Source organism: Scaptodrosophila lebanonensis, unplaced genomic scaffold, assembly GCF_003285725.1.
Source record: "Scaptodrosophila lebanonensis strain 11010-0011.00,11010-0021.00 unplaced genomic scaffold, SlebRS2 tig00000024-arrow-pilon, whole genome shotgun sequence".
Classification (NCBI taxonomy): domain Eukaryota; kingdom Metazoa; phylum Arthropoda; class Insecta; order Diptera; family Drosophilidae; genus Scaptodrosophila; species Scaptodrosophila lebanonensis.
The window spans coordinates 7,820,438-7,844,251 of NW_022060538.1; positions in this window are offsets into that span (position 1 = coordinate 7,820,438).

Here is a 23,814-nt window from a genome sequence, read left to right on the forward strand (position 1 = left end):
CTTCTTCAAAAACGATATAGTTTGATATGGTGTAGTTTCCATATTCCATAAAATATCCCAAGTTGTGCCTTTTTTTATTTTATTGATTGATTTATGTATTTGTTTTTATCATAACTTTATTTGTTGAAACTCTTGGTTCTTCGAGGCAATGTTCCGTTGATTGCTTCATGCGTGCTGATAAGCCCTCATATCTTTGCAGACAGAATATCTTGTAAATAGTGAAGTAATGTACTCAAAACAACACATTATTTCTCATTGCTGCTTAATCTACAATTGAATTTGGAAAGCCAAGCAATTGTGTACCCCCTTACGCTATCTCCCCCTCATTTGCTTTTTTTTTGTGTAGTTCTTTAGGAAAGCATGTCATGGCACACTCTAAGAAGTTCAACGAACCGCCCGCCTGTGTGTGCGTTCGTCTATGCCTAACCTAAGACAGTAGCTAGATAAGTGGCCCCTCGGTTACACTCCCTGCAGTGTAAATGGAAAATGCTCCACATAGCAGTGTGATAAGGAGGAAAGACTCCACACTCCACACTCGCACAAACTTCTAACGGAACTGTGGCTTTAACAGCATATTAATAACATTCGGGTCATTGTCATGACAGGAGTTCCGTTTATTTATGTCTCGAAACGCAACTCATAAACGTCGGCAACTATCTTCCCCCTGCCTGCCAGCCAGCCAGCCAGCCTGCCCATAAACTTCTTCGGTTGGGTGCAACTGAGGAGATGAGGAAAGAAACCCCCTATGAATAATGCAGTCTGTGCATGTTGTTGGTGTTGTGGAAGACGTGTGGTGGCATTAGTCGGGCGGTTGTGCGTGTCTGTCGATCGATCGGGTGGTGGTGTGGTGGTGCTTTACTCGCAACCAACTAATACATACGAAGAAAAGTTGAACCCTCTTTGGCAAAAAGTGCCATTAAGCAGCTGCTGACTGACTGACTGACTGGCTGGCGGCTTAGACTTGGAGAGTTTTCCTTGGGCTCGCCACGTTTCGTTAAATGCGATTGCTGCTTGCAGCCGACTGTGTATGTGTGTGTGTGTGTGTGTGTGTGTGTGTGTGTGTGTGTGTATCCGAGTGTGTGTGTTTGTGAGGCAAGGAGGCGAGCAAGGAGCTGCCTGCCAGCCAGATTACTTATGGGCGATCGAGGTGGCATATGCGTTTTCTTGGCGCGAGCTATGCAAGAATGGCAGCACGAAAATAAGGAAGGAAGGAAGGAAGCAAATAAAAACAGGGAGAATAATGGAAAGAAGTTGGGTAGCAACTAAATTGGGGTGACGTCTACTGCAGCAGCCGTGGCTGTTGCCACAGCAGGAGCAGGCAGGATCAGGAACAGCAGCAGGATTGCCAGTAAGGTGGTGCTCAGCCCATAGCAGCCGGTGGTGCTTTTTTGGTGTAGAAATGCGCGCAAATGCAAAAATCTTGTCAGGAAAGAAATCATAAAAAAATTTCAAAATCTTGAGGAATGAGGAAAACTGAAATAGCAATCAAAAAGTGCAAGGAATGTGTTGTGTGTGTATGGTTCTGTGTGTGTTTATGCAAAAAAAGTGCGCTTTATAAACAAAATTGGGTACGGCTGTGTGTGTGTGTGTGTGTGTGTGTGTGTATGTGTGTACTTGCACACCCTACTAACAAATTTCGGCGCGTTTCCTTGGGGGCAGCCAAGTCGTCTCCTTGCTACAGACGTCGCAGCTGAGGCTGCTGCTGCATTTCTTCTTTCACACACACACAAGCACATCCAAACAATTTCCCCTGCAAATTGTTGTCAAGAACAAGCAACAGAAATTGATGAAGTTGCACAGAGCCGGCTGCTTGTCATTGATAATCAAGCCGGGCAGGACTCTCCACTTCAATGGGTGACTGACTTTCTTCGGTGCTGCTGCTGCCATGCTCATGACTTTCGATTTGTGTCCTTGCTGGAGATTTATTTGCAGGGGCGTGTGTGGACACACATTGTGACGTGTCACGCCCAGTTGCCCGGCTTGTTGCCATCAATAGACGCTAATTATTTTGGCATTGTTCGTGGGGTTTTGCAAGATGTTTGGAGCAGACGGAAACTGTTGGCAACAACTTCCTTGCGGTTCAGAAAGTCAATTAGTGTGGGTTTGAACAAAACTGTCGACTGTGTTTAAGGTGTCACTTCCATATTTCTTAGATATTGCCGATTGAAATTTTGGTTTTAAGATAGGACAGTGTGGATTTTTAAACAGCATTCGAAATTGCTTGAGACTTGGAGGCAAATAAATTATGGCTTATGTTAGGCAATACTTGAAGTAGATGTGAGATTATTATTACTTTCATTTTTATTCGCTTAAGTAGTACGTTAACATTTAATTCAAATGCATTAAAAGTCTAAATTATATATTATATATTCGGATATAAATAAATTTTAAAACTAAGGTATATCTATAAATAAAAAGTTATCAGATTTTATACAATTAAATTGTGTTTATTCTGATTAGAATCTATTTACCAAGTTTTGGATACATTCATACATTTAAAGGAAAATTCATACAGACATGTCTAAATTAAATGACAATACTGTCTGTATGATAAAAAAAAAGGAAATTAATTTGGAAAAAATGATTATTCTACAAAAAAGTGTTGAATCTTTTAAAAAAAATGTCAAAAGAGTCAACTTTGTAAAATATTACAGAAGGTAATATTTTGAGCAATTGAGTTCTTTAGTTAAATGAACTTAAAAATAAGTGAAATGCTTATTCACTATTTTTAAACTCGCTTTTGTTCATGGCCTATTTAGTGCGTAACATAATAATGTCATTTAACCATCAATTTAAAAAGTTCTTAATCTTCAAAGGTCAGTATTGTCGATTTTCTTATTCCGATTTTAAAATCGCCTTAGCTTGGCTCAATCCTTAATCCTATAGCAGATTAAAGTTATGTCAGAATGTCCCGATGAAAAATGCTCTATTGCTTTCAAGCTCTGCATATTCATCTGAATTTATGTGTTCCTGAAAACTATTTTTATATATACTATTTGCTTACTAGAATTTGTACAATAATAGAATTATTAATTTTGAAACCATTTAAAGGTTTATAAACATTTGATTCTTTTCACGTTTCGAGACTTCAATCTTTGTAAAGAAGTGTCTGAGGTTTTATTTGATATTTATCATCTCTCTGTTGCAAGCATTCTTAATAATATTGTATTAAATGGCTCGAATATTTTTGTTATAATCTTTTCACGTTTCGAGACTTCAATCTTTGTAAAGAAGTGTCTGAGGTTTTATTTGATATTTATCATCTCTCTGTTGCAAGCATTCTTAATAATATTGTATTAAATGGCTCGAATATTTTTGTTATAATCGTGTTTGTACTACAAAACAGAAAAGCCATAATCCGTACAACATATGTACGTGGATAAATTTCCTCTTCATGTACTCTCAATAGACAACCATCGCTCTTTTACATAGACGAGTCAAAAGCTAAATTAAAATTCACCTTTTCTGCCTCTAATAAGCCAAAGAAAGCCCACCCGCCAATTCTGCCAACACCTTGGGCCGAACAAAGGGCTCACCTGGCGCACACCATGCCTAGCCTAGTAAAAAAGAGCCGACAATGTCGACGGCCTGTCAAAATCAATTAGGAACTTTCCTTACAACATTCAAATGTAAAATGCAAATATGCGTAAAACTTCAAACCAATTAACTGCTACCAAGTAAGCAACTTAAGACGCCTTGCGGGCATACAAACGCGCTCCATGAGCTGATTTGAATCAGCAAAGCCTTGGCAGCTTTCACTACGGGACCCCAAGAGGATCGGTTGGAACAATCAAATGGGTTTTGGCACACGCGAAAAATGGTGAGCCATTCAGCGCCAACGAAACGGAAAATGCTGAAAACAAAGTGCATGCTGATGAAAATGCAAATGGGCTTTCGGAAAATCGATAGATGGTTAGAGCATAAATCTTTAAGATGCATGGATTGCAGCTCATTACGGGGTTCATTGTGCCAAGGGGACAGGCAATCAAATTCACATTTCGCAACATTAACATGACAATGCGGCAAGGATGAAGCTGAGTGGTGGTCTTGAGGCAGTGCCGATGCAGTGAAGCGTTGCTAACTGTTGCGGCGTAGTTGTGCGTCGTTCGATCTATTGAGGGAATCGTTCAACCATCCATCGATTCGACTACCCTATCCCTATCTGTGCAGAGTAGATCGGTGAGCCAACAACTTGCGGAGCGGGTTAAGCAGCCAGCTGAGACGCACAGCTGAAAATTTGCAATGAGCGCGCGCTAAAAAATGCAATTAAATCCTTTCGCCCCTGGTTTTTACTTCCTCTACTCGTGCAGCACACCAACTTTTATTCCGGACTTACCGCTTCTTTTCAGCTAGAAATTTGTAGCAAACGTCTTGGGCTTTGACATGCCCTACCCCAGCGGCAGTTCCTTTTACCCTTTTCGCAATCCGCCGCGTCTCAAACACTTAGGGAGTGGCATGGCAAGGTAGGATTTGTTCTCTCGTCTCTCGTCTCTACGGCACAGAGCAATGTGTCATGGGGTTTTGTTTGTGTTTTTTTGCAATTGATTTGCGGAGAAAGCATCGATTGTAAGGTAATTGTGCAAAAATTGGAAAAAGTCACAGGAGACGCATTCCCTCGAGTAATGCAACTCCGTGAATGTCAAAATGGGCGAGACTCTGCCTTTGTCAAGCCACTACTCGTATTGCGGGGAGGGGGTTCAACGTTTTCACATGTGTTCTTGGTTTTGAAAAACGTTCCGAGCTTAAGCTGAGCAGGCAAAAGTAACGGTGCAGTCATTCATCTGCTTTGCTTTTCTGTTGATTACCCTTTATTGCCACTGAAAGCGACTTTAATCTATGAATGGGGCCGGAGTAACGCCTCAATATGGTAAAATTAAAGTCCATTGTTTGACTCTGATCGAGTTGTTGCAAGCGCAGTTTTACCATACCATGAATAACATGAAACACAGTTAACTGAAGTATTGCATTAGTGAGCTTATTTATAAAAAGATTTCCTGGATTTCCAGCCTTACAATTTCTTTAAGAAGACTCTGCTCTAAGTTCAGAGACTTTTTTACGGAGACAATCCATTGAGGTGATTTGGATTCCGAGGCCCCGATTCTAATAGAAAAAGAAACTGCTCTCCAGCGTCTGCAAAACAACAACGCCTTTCAGACTCAACTGGGGCTGAGGGAGATCTGACGTTTAAATTCAGGACGCCGAGACATTTGTAGTCAGAAAAGAAAAGTAAGAGCAGACTATCCTTTATCAACATCTTTGTGGTGGGCCTTAGGCCCTCGATCAATTGCGAGCCAACTAACGTTCTGTTTGGGACTTGGTGTAAGAGCTTTATGGTTAGCTAAACAATTGAGCTGATATTGTATTGATCTTAAGCTTTACTAAAACTTTCCACTTTCCAGACATTGGCCAAAAAAGGCAAAATATGCAGTAGATATGAAGTCGGAGACTAATTCGAAAACTAAAATCGATTTGGTTTCGATTTGCAGAATAAAAGCTTGAAACTTAAACGCTCGGCGTTTGTCGTCTTTACTTCAATTTTTTTAAATTAAAAGGACTTTAAGCTTAAATTGAAAAAGGCTTGAACTTATATTTGTAGAACAGCTTCCTAATATTTTAGTAGAAAAATTAATCAAATCCAAAAACTGATTGGATCTTTAAAACACATAGATTCCAAATACCTGAATGTAACAATAAGTAGTTGATTTATTTAAGTATTTTTAAAAGCTCTGATATCTACCCTTTTTTTATCGGGTTAGATCTGCTAATAAGTAAAAAAAAGCATTTCATTTAATTTCACAGAGAAACCTTTGTTGAATTGAGGTTTCTATCCATAAACTCCACAACAAATTGCAGTTGGAATTAGGTTCGTCATTTTCTCCATCATAGACAGTTTATGAAGCCCAAGATGAGAATTGTCTCAGTACCTGATTGACCTACTTACGTACCTTAGTTATTCAAGTTCGATCCCATGCCCATCATACGCCATCAGGACGCAAGGCTCAAGGATGGAATCCCACGAAAGACACGAAGAAATTGTAACACTCTCCCTCCTTAAGGTTGTACAGCTGCTGATTCACTTTTTTCTCTTGCTGTTTACTTAATTACCAAATATTTATTGAGCACACATTAAAATTAATGTCGTGCCGCTTTCCCATGTGCCGTGCGTCTCCTGTTCGAAAAGGATCGGATCGGATGCGTCACGAATTTTGCAATTTGCAAGCAAGTAGGACGAACAACAGGAACATGAGTTTCGCATTCCTTTCACTTACTGCCACCCCATCATAACTCAACCTGGGCCTCAGCCTTACGTAAGATTAGGCGAACCTTCGATGAGTTGCTTAAGACTTAAGGGTGCATTGATTCTCATCGATCGAGTCTTGAATTCCGCACCCTTCGCTCCCGTTTGCACTCATTTGCCTTCATTGTAATTTTTGCACGACTCAGCCAATTTTCATATAAATTGGACAGGATTTTCGTGTATTTTTGTTTTCCCATCAAATAATTTATTGCGTTTTCCACATTCCGAAGGTATTGTACACAAGTAGACAGTAATTTGTGATTTGAATTTAAGGCGCTTCGATTGCTTTAGTTCTTATAATAATGAGTTGGGTCTGGGTTTGTTGTGAATGTGGTGGGCTTGATTTTGGGATTGAGCACTTTTTACATAAGCATTGGGTTAAAAATCTCTGAACTTGCAATAAGGAATGGAATCTCAAGGGGAACTGATTTGAAAGGTAGAGTAAAGCCGCTGCTTATTAAAAGCATAACTGCAGAAGTGGACCAATGTGGAATGCAATAATCTAGATTAGAGCTGTAATGTGGCACCGATTTATCTAATTAGATTTAAAGTTGATATATCTTCTGTAGGCTCCTGAAATATTTTTCACATTTTAGACATTTAGTTAGATTAGAATTATTTCATTGGATAGTATATATAGGTGATGAAGGAAAATGAGAAGAAAGGAGTTATAATGGAGATATAGACGCGTGTACATAATAGGGAAAATATAGCATATGAAAGAAAAATGCGTTTTAAGATATTACTTGTAAATTTATTGAGACTCCTATATGTAACTGTAATTTGATTTAGATTATTGAATTAATAGATAGAAAGTTGATGAAAGGAGTTTTGGTCTTGCTCGATTGAAATTTGTTTGAGAGCTTGTTGAAAATATGCGTTGATGGCGCTTCTTGGATCGGTGAAGTACAAGTATGTAGTTAAAAACAAAGGAACTTCTTGAGTAAAAAAATAAAATGTTTTCTTCACCATTCCGCAATACTTACCAATAGTTAGAAAATGTTTCTAACATTAAAAAAAAAGAAAACACAATAGCACACTAATTTGTATGGCCATTTAAAAATCTAGAACCATACTAGCGCATTTATACATTTTCTATCAATACGAAACATATTTAAATTCCAGTACAAAAATAATAGATACTCGTAGTCTTCATATTGAAATTATGACAAAATATATTTAAACTAGCCTTTTATTTGATATGTACATATATGGACAGGATTTTCAAAGTCTGGTAACGCAGCTTATAAATGGAAAAGTTGACACAAAACTTCGTCATCAATTATATTATAAATATTTCTACAATTTTTAGCAAAGCTTCATTAAAAAGCACTGATTATATGCGCAAAGCTCAAAAACTTTAGCTTCTTCCCTAATTTTAAGAACGCAGTATCACAATGTACCAAATGGCCCAAAAATCTGTCTTCAATTGAGTGTTATAAGCTGTTTTTTTTTGTTTGCTTCCAGACACGTTCAAAGCGCATTTGCATTTATAGCACTTTAAAAAAAATACACGCCTTGCTGTTTTCCATGGCTTTTCATTTTGTCAATTCACGAAAAAGAGTCGTATTTTTCCACCTTAACACGCTTTTGCCATCTAAATAAAACATTTTGTAAAGCTAATTTTTATCCCATTTTCAACAAAACAGGCAACTTTTTTTTATTGTTCTTCGTTTTTCTTTTCCGTTTTTTTTGCGCTTCTCATGTAAAGAAAGTGCTGAATACCATTGAACGCCCCAGGCGCGCCATTGATAGCGATACCCCGAAACAAAACAGCGAAAAAAACAACAGTCAAAATTATGTTATAAATTATAACAAAAAAAGGGTAAAATCATGTTGAAAATTTCAAGTGTTTTGTAATGAAGCGCAGTGACGAACAAAAAAAAAAATTGTATAAAAAATGCAAGCCAACCCCAAAAACACAATTTCCAAGAATAAGAAAATACTACAATAGATGTCAAAATGAGACAAGAAAAAAGTTTGCTTCATTATTTGCTTGTTTTTACAATGCTTCTGTTGTTGTTGTCGTTGTTGTTGTGTATTGTGCAACTAAACCCAAAAAACTACAAATTGTTTTTACCCGCCAATGCAGCAGATACGCTGCAATCGCAAGAAAAGAACATAAAAGCTAAGCAAGAAGGAAAGAGTTGAGCTGTTGAGGAGTTGAGAAGTTGAGGAGGGACAGGGAACTGGCATAACCTTGCGCAGTCACTCACCCAGTCACTCACCCAGTCAGTCAGTCAGTCAGGCGGTAGTTGTTGTGCCACCCCTGGGCTGAAGGGCACCCTGCCATGCCTGAACCGCCTGGTGGCACCAGATATAACACCAGACGGCCGATGCTGGCACAGCTAAGTAAACCAAAAGATTTCACACGCCGCTACGAAAAGCAGGGCCTCATTTTTTTGTTTCTTTTTCGGTTAGGTTGCCGGCATCCTTTTTTTGTGCCCCTCAGTGTCACTTTCGCCGCCGCAGCATCACCCCGGACTTTTCTTTCACCCAGCCAGCAGAGGGTCGTTGCATTTTTTTACTTAACGCCTCAGCACAAAGCTGCATAATAATTATTATTTCCGATACCCTTATCACGCGTTACAAGGAGTGCGAAAAATCGTTGGAAAAATCTCATTTGAATATGCAGCATCTTGGGAAACCTTCGGGCTTGAAATTAATGAATATTTTAGAATACTTTATGAGGCATGCCAAACATAAACTGCAGCAACCAATTTATTAGGTTCAGGGTCTTACTAATTTGCATACATAGGTTTGCATACATAGGTTGCCGAACAGAACAAGTTTATGAGTTCTTCTGGCTTCTTGGTACGGGGAGGAAGTGTCAGAGCCGCGCACATTTCCTGCCCAGCAACAACCCATCAGTCGACACCTGTGGCCAACAGCCTCTCGACTCCCTGCACATCCTTTCCAGCTCTTACTACTTAAAACGCAATTAAAATTTATATCAGTGCAGCAAGTAGCTCTCTCACAGAGTAGCGCATTGAAAACGACTACACTTGGAGAAAACAATATATGCTGCCTGGACATAAACAACTCGAAATTGGTAATAATTTGTAGTTATGCTGTGTGTTTGAAGAGTTAATTATATATACTATATGATCAGCTACGCGACACTTATCGATATATAGTACAAATGTTCGTCCGTTCGTTTGTATGAACACCGAGAACTTTTGAAACATAACAGCTAACGACACCAAACTTGGTATATAGTCTTGCCTTATGCACTCATACAACAAGTTTATTACAAACTATAGATAGCCATACTAATATATGTGGCCATACAACAAACAGCACTCTTAGTATGAAAACTTGTTTGTTTATGGACAACAACATAAGCAAATCTGAGTAGCTATGAGTTTTGTATAGTGCTCTGAAGTTTCACTAAAATCGGTAGCTGTCTTAAGAACAATCGGTTGAAAAATCACTCTTCATAATATTCTGTATATTTCGGTGTCGTAACCAAAATTGGAATTTATTTATTTAATCTAAATCGGTCAAACTATATCATATTATTATCACAGGATTATTGGTACAATAAAGCTTATTTTGGTTTATCAGCTATAGGTGGCCAGATATACAGGTGTGCAAATTTTATGAATCAACTATAGAAATATTTGGTATATTTGAGTATATTTACATTTTTCCTCTTTTTCCCAATTTTTTCATAAAATCCTAGAAAATTGCTCAATCATCAAGAGTTTTTTAAATTTTTTTCAAGTATGAAAATTAATTAGAAGTGTCAATTCAAACGCTATTGTTCTTCAATTTCTACTTTCCATTTTTCGCTGAGTGTATAATTTTTTGGGGCATGAGAAAGTGCGCAGCTCTAAAATAAAAACGGAGAAAAAACAAACCATATGTGATTAATCATCGGAAATGCTTGTCGCTATATTACGTGCCGCTAACCCATTTACAGCAGCTCGTAAATAATTTGTATAAACGCGACTACCCCAATTCAATAAAGACAAGGGGTGGGCGGCTGCGTAACAACAAAACAATTAGAATGCCAGCATCAAGCTCTGTGATCTTAAGTGCTCCTACAGCTATCGGATTTCTCAAGTGTCTGTGTCTCAAAATTTTGGTTTTCCTTTTGAGTGTGTGCTACGAAAAGTTTGACAACTCCGTCTTTCGATCTACATCTACATCTTTGCTTTGCATTGAGCTCAATTTTGGGGGTAAGCTCAATGCGTAGCACTTGTGCTGCTCTCCGAGTATTAGGTCCATTATGAATTTCATTTTTCATTCCTATGAATTTATTGGGGTTCGTTGTACTCTTTGTGGCCTCATTTGCGTTTCTCTCCGGCGTTTTATTATATAGTAGTCTATGATTTCGTTTCCTTGTGCTGCTCGTCGCCAACATATTTTGTTGTCTAGGCTTTATAAATTGAAATTTATTAAATAGATTGCGCCTTTTATTCAAATATGTTTCGTTTTTAATGATTTAGTGTAATTAGCTCGGGGCACTCAGTTCGAGGCCTCAGCTGCGACGCCTCTAGGGGATTTACATATGTTTATATATATTGTGTGCTGCTGAGTTTTGAGCGCCGTTTTCGATTAAGATGTTGACTTGAATTTTTGTTGAATTGCTGTGGTGTTGGATCCATGTGCGTGAGTTCGTGTGTATGTGTGTAGGGGCCGGCCGCATTGGAAATAGCAGAAAGTGGGTAGATTCTGAGATCATCAATAGAACTTTTGATTATTAATTGAATATCTTTTCATTTTCAGTCTCATTGTAAGGGCTGTGTCTAATTAAGATATAGCATCAATTGATATAAGTTAACGAAGGCAAATCAACTTAAATCCCATAATTGGAAATGTGAAAAAGAAAATAGTTTGTTATGGAGACTATTGATTAAAATGGGACATTGTACTGCAAATATTAGTCTGCAACATATAAGTTGTAGAATCACTAAGTTTTTAAACTTCATGCATTAAGAAGGATCTAAATTTTGTTTTTATAAATAAAATAGCAACTACAATGAATATGAGAATGTGTTTATACACTGATTGGTTCCTCGTAGTTTATTTCCAATGGCTCCATTCCTTACCAATCCTTGAGTTTGTTCCAACACAGGTCGAATATTATGGATACGGCTTCCATGGATATCAAATGAGTGCTGAAAAAAAGTTTATGAAGAAACCATCAACAACCATCAGCACTGATTGGATATCCATGTCAGCCGTACAATTTTAAAATGTAATCAGTGATATAATTCTTCGAGCAAAGAATTATTAAATACGTCATAAAAACTATTCGACTATTTAAAAGAGTAAGTTTAAATGAAAAAGCTATTGGGGTTTGTTTTTGTTTTCAAGCTGCTTTTTGTTAGAGTGTGCGCAAAATTTCCTTCATTTATGTATTTTTTCATCGTTTTCTATCGTAATCTTCTTTGTAAAGTACTATGTTTGATCGTGGCTTTCATTGTTAAAGCTTGTAAAAATGTATTAGTTCGAATAAAATATTGGGCTTACAATAACTCCGTATTTCTACATATGTAACGTATTCTAACGGAAAGTTTTAAAAAGCCCTCAACCCTCTCCAGCAATTTGTTTACATTTATGCAGCCATTTTCTTGAGAAACTTTTACTGTTTTTTTTTTTGTACTTTTTGTATAAACTCATCCCATTTGAGACCACAAAGAAGGCAGCATCGTGCCTCTTGCAACAAATCAAGACAACAGAAAAACTGGCATGTTTGGAAAGCTGAATGGCACTTTTGACCCTATTTCGCGTTGCCGTTTGACACTCGCATGTAAATGCCAGAATAATTCCCATAAAGCAGCTTAGATGAACACTTTCTTGCATACAATTTTCCGGACGAAACACTTAAAAAAGCGCATAGCATTTTGTAAAAGATTGCGCTAAACGAATGTTGATCAGCGGGGTTGGGTTGAACATCTTGCATTGTCTTTAAAGCGAATGCGCCCACTTTGTCATGCCCAAAGGGGTTCAGAAACCTCTAATTTCCGTGACGTCTGCCAGTTCTCATGTGGTCCCTTTTCAGTTTTCTTTCAATACCTTCTTCTGGTTTCGCATGCTGCACATATTCATATCACACATAAATTTGAAAGGGCTGGCGTAACTGGACCACGACATGTTCCTGTCGCTGTCCCGATTGAAGACAAGCTTTTCATTCATTCCTCCATCCATTTCGCTATTTGTTACATTTGATTGCGCTTCGAGGGGTGTTCCAAAGTTGGACGCTGGGAAAATAGTTGAGCGCATGCGCAGCATCTGGGCATTTGCATTTGCATTTGGATTTGGATTTGATTTGGGTGCGCGTGTTGGTCTGGGCGCGGGGTCATGGATGCGGCTAATGACCGGCTCTCAGACACAAAGGATGCAATGGACGGGGAAAGCCGCTGGCCACTGGCTGCTGTGTTTGGCCTTCTCGGATCTATTAGCGTATACAAAGCAATCAAAGAGCCATGAAGAAAGGTGAGCGAGAAATTTGCATTTGAAATCAGCTTTCAGCTCATCCATTTTTTTTTTTTTTTGCTTTACTTTTGAGTGTGTTGTCCCCTTTGTGGACAATATCTTTGGACATTTTTATTTTCTTTTGTGATTTACTTGGTCATTGAGCAAAGGATTAGCCAGGGGAAGCATTTGCGGATGCTGCGGCGTAATATACCGCTACTTGACCTGTTTTGCCAACTGAGTCGTGACTGTGTGTTGAAGAAGGAAAAAGAGAGGCTGCGAAATTTATAGTTGTTATAAATGTCAGTGAAGTCTTTAAAGTTTAGTAATTTATAAAAAGTTGGACAGCCACTCGTAGTTGCCGCATTCTCTTCGTCCTTCTTTGCGATTCTCACCCAAGTGGCTTACATTTCAGTCGTTGACTGTAATTAACGAAAATTAGTTTGATTTTCATTTCAAGTTTGCATTTGTTTTCTGGTATTTGAAGTGTTTGTGCAGCAGGCACGCGCCACAGCCGGAAGTGGTTATTCAAGGCGTCTTTTGTGGCTCTATTTTTAGAAAGCATCCAAATTCGGGGGCGTTTTGTTGAATGTAACAACGTGCCCGTTTGTCAGCACTATTGTAACGCTTTGGTTTTGTAGATACTAGATTGTTTTGCTCAATTGGGGCGCTCTGCTTCATGCCCATCACCGAGTCACTTATTTTGAGCCCCAGCTTCTAGTGACTAAGTGACTGACAGCTGTGGCTGCGAGTGCGGCAGCGGCAGCGGCTGCGCATGCGTAAATGAGCGTGAAGTACATTGTACTCGTACTTGGGCTTATTTTTGGTAAATTTCATTTAAAGAAATGCGTGCGGCATGCGGAGGATGTTTGCTGTACAGTTGTAGCCAACTTACGGTATCCAGAAAGTGCCTGCTTTTCGGACATTTAAAAGCTGATTAAACGCATTTCAAACTCAATTAGCGCTCGTTAGTAAATAACTTTGGCAACTCCGTCGACTGAGCGGAAAAAAGGCTCCCGCAAAAAAATCATTCGAAGAACCTAACACGCAAGCAGACTCAGTAGAAGAAGCAAAGAGTTACGAAGCTGAAGCATTGCACAGTGGTACCATTAGTAGTATGTATCATCAGATTACTTGATCTCTATTTCTAGTTATCATTCAAAGTAATAATAATTTTAAAATAATACTTCAAAAATTAGTAATAATACAAAGACTGGACTATTTTGTCGTAAAGTTGGTAGCCAACATTTCGTTAAAATACAATGAAACTATCGCTAAAGAAGCCCAAATGGCTCAAAATAATATCACAGACAATTTCAAAACCCGCAAAAGCAACCACCAATATATAACCATTATATGGCAAGGCCTTGATGAAGTTAATGATAAACGAAAGTTACTGAAATGCATTTCCTAATTCTGAAATAAATACGTCTGTTATTTTGTTACTACTTATGAAGGGTTGTGGACTTACTTTTTTCCTAAGATATGTACTCGCATGTTTTATTTGTAAGTATGGAAAAAATAAATTATAAATTATATATATTTAAAATATGATCAACATTCCATCTTAATCTCTTTAGATTATATCTCAGGCTGAAGGAGATCAACAATCAATAATCGAACGCCATAAGGTGATCTGCTAAACGTGGATCACTATTTTTCTTTAGCGTTTGCTGAAATAATAAAAATAAAAGAGTAATGTGTTCCACGTAATTCTTATGAAAGTAAATTACAATACAAAAACTAAGTAGAAGTGAACCAAATCAAAATTTTTTGAGTGTGAAAAGATAATAACCAGATCAAAATTGTTTAAATGTGAAAAGATTTGTAGAACATCCCCAATCGACTCTGTCAATTCCTATGTAGATATTCAATGTCCAGTCTAAATAGTGTAAAAACATTTGCTAACAGATATGTAATGTGTTCCACGTAATTCTAGAAAGTAGATTACAACACAAAAACTAAGTAGAAGTGAACCAGATAAAAATTTTTTAAATGTGAAAAGATTTCTGGAACATCCCCAATTGACTCTGTCAATTCCTAGATATTCAATGTCCAGTCTAAATAGTGTAAAAACATTTGCTAACAAATATGTTTTATATCAAATTACAAGATATTGTTAGAAGAAATCATCAGCAAAGGTTATACTTTTGTCTATTTATTTGAAGGCTTCATTACACTGTGCCTGAAAGCGTAGGGCAGTGCGTTAAACGGAAATGAACATTGACAACGACAATTGGTTGTTATTTGCAATACGAATTCCAGTGCTTCATCAACTTGGCGTCGACCTAGTGTCCGTTCAAAGCACTGCCTTTAGGCTTGCCACAAAGCGGCACACACAAACACTAAAACACACATGCATGCATGCCACACCCTTTGAGGGGACCCGAGTGCAATTATAATTATGAGAGAAGCGGGGCAGCAGCATCATTAACGTCAGTTTGAGCTCATCATTGGCATGATTATCAGTTGGAAGCATCATTATTACTATAAACATTATCATCATTGGAATCATCAGTGCGAATTGGTGCGAAACGCACTTTGACTTTTCTGCTTTTTGCTCGTCGTCCAGTCCAGCAAAACTCGAAGCAAAGCTTATTACGGCCGGCCCGGAGTGTTGCGGGGAGGACAGCTGGAGGGAGCATTGTGCGTGGCATGTTGTGATGCATTGCAGCACGATTGCTGTGGCACAACGTCATTGCAATTGCACTCTTTACCCCACGACGACCAGCACGCCTTTCGGTTCATCCGTCATCTTTGTCAAGTCCACAGCTGTGGTGCAGTTTTTTGTTTTATAAACTCCATCTCTTTGCATAGCGACCGTCGGCACTTGTCCTCTGTTTGTCTTCCATGTCCATGTCGGCAGGATGAGGCACTGCTCTGGGCTGCCTCTGAGCTCAGCTCTGTTCTGCCTCACTATGTTGCCTTTGTTTGTAATGCAATTTTCAAAGCGCGAGAATTACAGCGAAACAAAACAATAAAAATCGCCTTCGTCAACATCTTCGTTTCATTTCTGCAGATGAGTCTGCGTCTCAAGCATGGAACTGGGCCCGTTGGCGTCTCAGTGCTCAGTTCTCTGTTATACCCTCTCTGTGCGGGCGCCTACTCCTGCTGATCGTGTCTGTGAGCGCGGCACGGCGCGGCGAGGCGACTTCAATTTCAATTTAAATGAAAACAAACTGTAGGCACTTTGTATTTATTTTGCGTCGTTCATTCAGCTTGTTTGCATCTTGAATGCTTCGTGACTTTGGAGTATACTTGAAGATCCAGATGGATGCAAAAAGCATGTATGTGCTTGCAAAACTTGCTGATAGTATACTTGTATACATGTACATGTACATACGTACCAGTAGACTTGCATATGCAGACAGGCCAGTCCATGAGACTTTGTATAAGCAAGTCATTCTTAAGTCTTGGGCCTTTATGAAAGTGTTAATTGAGAATTACGCTAATTGGTGTGGCGTTTCTTACATTATATGCTGAATGAGGCTTCTACGATCAAATGTTTAGCTGTATATTATTGCCTTTTTACAATATGTTGAAGAAAAAAAATATACATGTAGAAGCAGTTGTGGTTATCTTATAGCTGGATTTTTAAAAAGTTGGCTCCAAGTTATCAAATATGCCATTTATTTGTGTCAGGTGTTGTGTCTATAAAGAAATACTCTATTCATTAAGTGGCTCTCCAATGTAAGAGTTTGTAGAAAGTTGTAAATCGTTTTTCTCAAAATTTGGTATAAAATTAGCATGTGGGGGTTTTAAACAAAATAAAATCATTAAAATCATAAAGTTTAATTTCTTTGAACGACTGATTGTAGCACAAATATGTATATATATATATATATATATATATATATATATATATATATATATATATATATATATATATATATATATATACTACATGATCAGGCAACCATCGTAGTTTTACTTTACGGAAAAAATAAACTATGAAACATTTTTCTAATTAGGTGACTTACGCAAGACTTATGAGAATAGAGCGGTACCCGAAAGTCAGGGGAATATACATACTTATCTGGTGCGCTTTAATGGAATTTAAACTTCTATATATGTATGTCAAATATCTAAGCAACATCAAATAAATAGTGAAACAATTGTATTAAATATTAGTATGATTGCTTTTAAATTTTAATTTGAAATACTTAGCACAAAAGAATGTGCCATAGAAGAATGAGTGTGGATTAATTTTAGCGTACTGAGGTAATTATAAAGATACTTTCGAATCATTTAGTTTCCTTGCTTCCTTAGTGTATTAATTTAAAAACTTTTTATACTATAGACAGACACGTATTTTCTCTATATTTCCTGATCCTGATCTCTGCATTATAATAGATAACTTGCTGCTTAATTGTTTTTAGATTACATTTCTCTTGAAACTGTTCAACAGCAAAATTTCCTGTGTCGACGATTGTTAGATAACATATTAAAATATTTTGAAACAAATTCTTAGAAATGTGATCCAAACAGACTTATGTGTAAGTATTAAGCCACAGTCCGTTTGCTTAATTTCACAGAAAAAGATAAACAGCCAGATATGGATGTATCTATTCAAATGACTAATCCAAGAATTATCAGAAGAGAGCGCTGCAAAAATCTGAGGCCTGAAATGCAAAATACTTACTTTCAGTTGAAAATAAACACGAATAGGCATTAAAAAACTGAGTTGCCGGGCAATGTGTGAAAATAACTCTTTGCCTCATATTATTATTATTTCTGTTATCATTTGCCAGTAAAGCAATTGTTTGTTATTCAATGCATAGGCGTCGTGTTCTACGAAAAACCATGGAATGTATCCCCACAGCATCAACAGCTGACAAACGGAAACGGGCAGCCTTTCAAGTCATATGTGTGCTCATATGTTCAGGGCGCGTCAAAAAAGTATTTTGAATATGCAAAAAATACAAAAAAAAGAAGAGGAAAAGAGAAGATTGCTCCATTATGAAAGGCGTTCTTCTCGTGATGTTTGCGCAACAGTCGCTGGTGTTGTTGTTGTTATTGTTGCTGGCGTTGCTATGCTGTTACTTTGTTGTAGAACACACAATAAAAACGTCTGACGTTGGCGTCCAAGGGCTCGCCGACTACACTTGGAAAGGCAACAAGTCGAGCAGTCGAGCAGTCGTTAAGAAAGAGGCATATTTGAGGATCATAAAACGCGCTAAGCAACGTTAACTAATCCGCACTGTTAGAGGGAGATGAAGCGAGAGAGCGCGAGAGTGAGATGGAGGGAGACGAGGATAGAAAGAGCTCGGCAAGCGTATTCACATGCGAGTGTGAAATTGTCAAGTTGTTTAAAGTTTACGCAGCATATTAAATATTTGCCAATCGGCGTTTATAGATGTTGCCCGGCTGCCTGCCAGCAGGCCGGCGGACATGACCGTCAGTCCATCCGTCTGTCTGTCCATCCTTCCATCTATATGCATGTCTGCCTGTTGTGGATTTTTGGCATCTCCCTCGTCTTGTGTTTTCTAATTTTTATTTTTACTGTAGCAACTTCAATCTGCCATACGTCGTGGGAATATTCTAAGCGCTTGGCGATTTCATTTGTTGTTGTCTTTTTTTCCTCTGTGTATATTTATTTGATCTTGTCATATTGCCCTTTTTTCGCGCTCTTTTCGGTTTTTGGTTTGGGGTTTGTTTGGCCAAACCGCATGGTGGTCCCCGAAACTGCCGAGTCGATAATGATGATGTTTATTTATGTTGACAACATTGTGGATATGCTATGATCTCTCCCGCAATATTGCTGGGAAGTTCGCTTATAAGTGGCTAATTTTATAAATTCTCTTGAAAAGTCTTCGTAAATGAATTGAAATTTTTGCATAACCCCTGCCTGCCTTTAAAAACTTGTTCTCAATTTGTTAAAAAGATTCACTCAATTAATTAATCAATCATAATCAGTAATCCTGAAAGTATACAAGAAGCTTGTCTTGCTTCAATAAAAGAGGTATGTAGTCTGCGTTTCAAACCAAATATAGACAAATAAACTACAGAATTACTTCGAATATGCAAGTATTTAGAAATAATTCCCGCCCATTATTGGGTTGTTCTTATCACTGATCCACAATATCGGCAATAAGCAGCAGATATCTTACCAAATGCAAATAAAATTGGGGCTTTTGAATAAAGCTTACTGTAAATAAGAAAGAAAGGTATTCCGACTTTATCTTTCTGCAAAGAAAATGATTTATGAAAATATTTCAAAGGGCTAAGAGTGTTTAAATAATAAATAATTCAAGGACTGATCTAAATATGTAATTCATATCATTAATGATTAGGAAAGTAATTAAATTTGCAACAATGTTCACAACTATATATATACAAGTACATACATATTTAAACCAAGCTTTAGAAGATTATGCCGCTCTTAAAAAATAAGCCAAAACATTTCTAAATATCTCCTCCTCATCTCCTCAATACATTTTGATGTCCAAATAAGAAAGTAAGTGCAATATTTAATATGTACCTAATTGGTATGATTAATTCTTAGCTCAATCACAAATATTGTATTGATTTGAAAGTGTTAACAAAGGCAATAATACTTACTGAATTATAATTGAATAGAAAATGAAATCTCGATGAAACCCCTTTATGTATGCATGTGTGTTGTAGGAATTACTTGGAACTTTGTCAGTTTGTATATAATATTAATATATGTACTAATTGTGTTATTATCATTATTTAATGGGTATATTTAATTCAATCACAAATATTGTATGGATTTGAAAGTGTTCACAAAGACAACAATACTTGCTCAATTATAATCGAATAGAAAATGAAATCACTTTATGAAACGCCTTTATGTATGTACATATGTATGAAGTAGAATTTATGGCTACACAAGTGGTTGTCTGTATTTAGATATGTACATATGTATGTATGTATGTACTTTTGCTGCTCCTCTTTCGCTCTCAATACGCTTTTTGCATTGTGTACTTAATTTATAACGAGTTGTGTAGGTCTCTGCCTGATTGCCTGCCTGCCTCTCACTTGTCCGTTACAAAATAGAAGCTACTTGTGTGTGTGTGTTTGCTTTTGTTGGATGCTGTATTCACATTCTCCAAGAGAAAATGTCTCCACTAGGGCTGCTCTAGCCGAGCTAGCCACATAGGTGTAGAGTTTTTAATCTTAGATGCGGGGCGTTGAGTGTTGAGTGTGTGCCGGGGCCGGCTTTAATAGCTACAACGATGCTGTCGCTTCTGTGTGGGGGGGTTGTGGCTGGAGCTGAAGCTGTGGCTGTGGCTGCAACTGAGATCGTTTCAATATGCGACTAGCTCTCTGCATTAACTAAATGCATTGACCTTTCGCTTTTGCTTGCTGGTGGCAGAAATACGAGTTTTCCTCTGTATCTATACCTCATGTGTGGCTGTGTGTGTGTGTGTGTGTGTGTGTGTGTGTGTGTGTGTGTGTGTGTGTGTGTGTGTGCGCGTGTTGGTGCTTGTGTGTGGGGAGTTGTTCTTGAACTTGTCCTGCATCTTTTCTATGCAACGCTCAACACATCTTCGCGATGGCGTGGGGGCATTTGATTTGCTTCTTATATTATTTTTAGCCGGGCGTTCTCGTTTAAAGTGAAGGCTGGGGGGCGTTCATTTTGTTTTTCCCTTTTGTTGAGGCAGTTAATGCGAGGTCACAATTGGTTTGAAGAAACAGGCATTCCGCACGATATTACATTTAGGAAAAACATTAGCATAATTAGTGGATTATTATTATTTAATTATCATGTGGGCCACAGCAAAAATCAGCCCATTTCTGATTTGGCTCGCTTTAAAACAAAGACAAACAGCAATGTAAACAAGAAAACAATGGTGAAGTCGAGCGAGCTCAACTCTTAAGTACTCCCACCAAAACGGAAAAAACCAAAAAAAAAAAAATGTTTTCAATTAATTTTAAAATTATATTAATTAAATTATTTAATTAAATTAAATACAAATTATTCAATACAAAGTTGAACCAAAGCAGCAACAACAACAATAGCTGCGAGCAGCGTTGCAAGCAGAGCATGGACAGGGATTTTATTTCTGACTATAACTTTCTTCAGAATTGACCTATCATGATGACACTTGGCATACGGACAAATATCCAACTGAAACAATAATAACTGGATATATATGCCAAATTTGAGTTAAAAATTCCAAGAATTACCGGATTTAGGAAAAACACGAATTGCGGGGGAGTGGGGGGGGGGGGGTGTATCGGAAAAACTCGATCTGACTAGGGCTTAGAGGAACCTGAATGCCGAATTTGGTTTTCCTAGCTATTGTACTTGCTGAGATCGTTGCGCCCATACAGACAGACGGACGGACGGCCGGACGGACAGACAGATGGACATAGCTATATCGACTTGTCTTGTCATCCTGATCAATGATATATATACTTTGTGGGGTCTGCCACGCCTCCTCCTGTGCGTTACATACATTCGCGCAAAACTAATATAGCCTTTCACCCTTTGGGTACAGGCAATAAAAAGTGAGAGCTTTATAATACTATACTATAATGACAATTGTCAATTAGTAATATCAATATTTGTCATAATTAAATAAAAATTCAGTTCAGCTATAGTTTAAATATTGATTTGTGATGAAGGATTTATTAGAGAAACGGAAATGGAGTGAGTTCTTACCTTATGTTAACAGTTTCTTCAATATTGATTAAGAGAATTAATTGACAGTGGTTATAATTGGTTATAATCTCTCGATCTCATTTTCGATTCCGGCTAAATATAAAAGCATTTTTCATCTCTATGAACTTCCTTCTTCTTGTTAGGGCGGAATGGGCCTTGATCAGTAAAATAAAAAGTTATTTATTTATTAATAATCAAATATCAAATATACATACATACTATATGTATGATTAAATTGTCCTTTCGTGAATAGTTTTCGTATTGGACAAGTCTATAAAGTGTTTGATCAAAGTAAGTACAATCTTATTAATATTTAACAAATATTCAGTCTTCATTTCAAAAGACTTAAATTTTCATATACAAATGATTATTAAAATCTCCAAAACATTGTAGCCTAATCAGCCCATAAATGAAATTTGTGGGCCAAATTTAAACATTGATATGATTTTCCCATGGGACACATACAAAAGAAAGAGGAAGTACTGAACAGGAACAACAACGAACAAGTTAGCAACTCGAGGCTTATCGAATGACCGCCCATGCCGAGTACATGCATATACGAGTACATACGTATGTATGTATGTATGGTATGTACATATAACAGTGTCCAAATGCGTGAGTATGTGCGTTTGTTTGAGTGCAAAACGCGTTAAAACCCTCTTGTTGATAAGCGAAGCGCGCGCAAATGTTTTTCACATCTACTGAAGAGAAAGAAAAACGAAGCCGACATACAATGCGCATGCGTATCTTTCATATTTCCTAATCACTTAATTTGTTTGGTTTTTGCGGCGAACGCAGGATGAGTAAGAGAGGTAGGGAGGGAGGGGAGAGAACGACAGGTAGGCAGACCACCGGCCAACGACGACCACTAATTGGCCAAGTGCAACAGACAGTAGCTGCAAATTCAATGCCATTGCCAAAATCTCTTTATTGGAGGAAGTGCAGGGGCAGGAAGCAAGTGGATGCACAAAAGAAATTCTGGACACAATGGCCAAGGATCTACGCCATGCATGCCACATAAATGGCAATGAATGAGGCTAGTGTGTGAGGGATAGTGAGGGCGAGACCGCGGTGACTGACAGCCAGCCAGCCAGCCAGACCAGCCAGTGCGGCCACATGATGACGTATGACGTGCTAATCGAGACCAAAGACTCGGGTAATGTGTGCAACATTGTTGCCAATTTTTTACACGCTGACCGCAAATAATCAGACAGGAAGCTGTGCTGCATAATGCCATAATGCGTGGACCCCAGACCCAGACCCCAGACCAACAAACAATACTCTATACGCGTGTGTGGGCTGCACTTTTTTCTTGTTTTCCTGTACAAATTCATACTCGTAGTATGATCACTTAACTTTGCTGCAGGGCTGACAATTTCATTAGTAAGTGAGCCCCCAACTTGAACTAACCAGGGCCGATTCCTGAAATTAACTTAATTTAGTGCAGCTCCTAATGGCTAAGTGGCTTTTAATGCCTCTATCTCTGCGACCCTTTCCTTTGCCTTGCCCAATTAATTGTGTCCAATAAAATTAAAATTATATGCACATATTATTTTTATACATACAGTATATATCGACTACATAATGCCACTGGTTATTGGGTGCATTGGGTGTTACATTTACAAAAGAGTCCTAAAAAGGCTTTATTCAATACATTCTCGATATATCTCAGCAGTATAGTCGACTTTGGCAATGAAAACAAAATAATAGATCAGATACTACTGACCTCTACGATGTTTAACTGCCTTCGATATCGCTTACTTAACTCTTTCATTCCCTGTCTAAGCTAAAAATGATCCAATTTTATATGATATCGTATAATAGTCAAAAAGTGCTTGATATATAAATGATTTTTACAATTTTGGTAGTAACATGAGAAACATTTGTTGATAAAACATCAGAATTGGATGAGGGACTAAAAATTCCAAAAAATAACACACGCTATGGGCTAGGTTGTTGGAGTGAGTTGTCCATGTTCATACATATCATTGATTTCACTGCTTAAGTCTGATTTGCGAATCTATTAGCTGACTATGTTGCTAACGTCTATCAAGTTTTTGTCTAAGCGATCCACTTAGGAAGACAAAAGTATATAGTATTTGACAATTTTCACTGATAAGCTTTGTGCCGTATATAGGTACCATATCCAAAGTTATAGTAGTTTATGATGCAAATAAATCACAAAATAAAATAGATGAACTGGTGTATGTTATATATTCTGGACACTCCTCTGCGCTTCTCAAAACAACTGCTGAGATGCTCAAATTTTAGGGGCATGCAAATTTAATCTGCATTCACTCATTTGCATGCCATTAGGTGATATCCACTGTACGTTTCATGTCAGCGCCGAAAGTCCAGGCCTGCCAGCCAGCCAGCCAGCCAGCCAGCCACGAAGGGCTCAACAAAGCGCACGGAGCAAAAGATTTGCAGAAATTTTGGCGCCAAAATGCAAGTT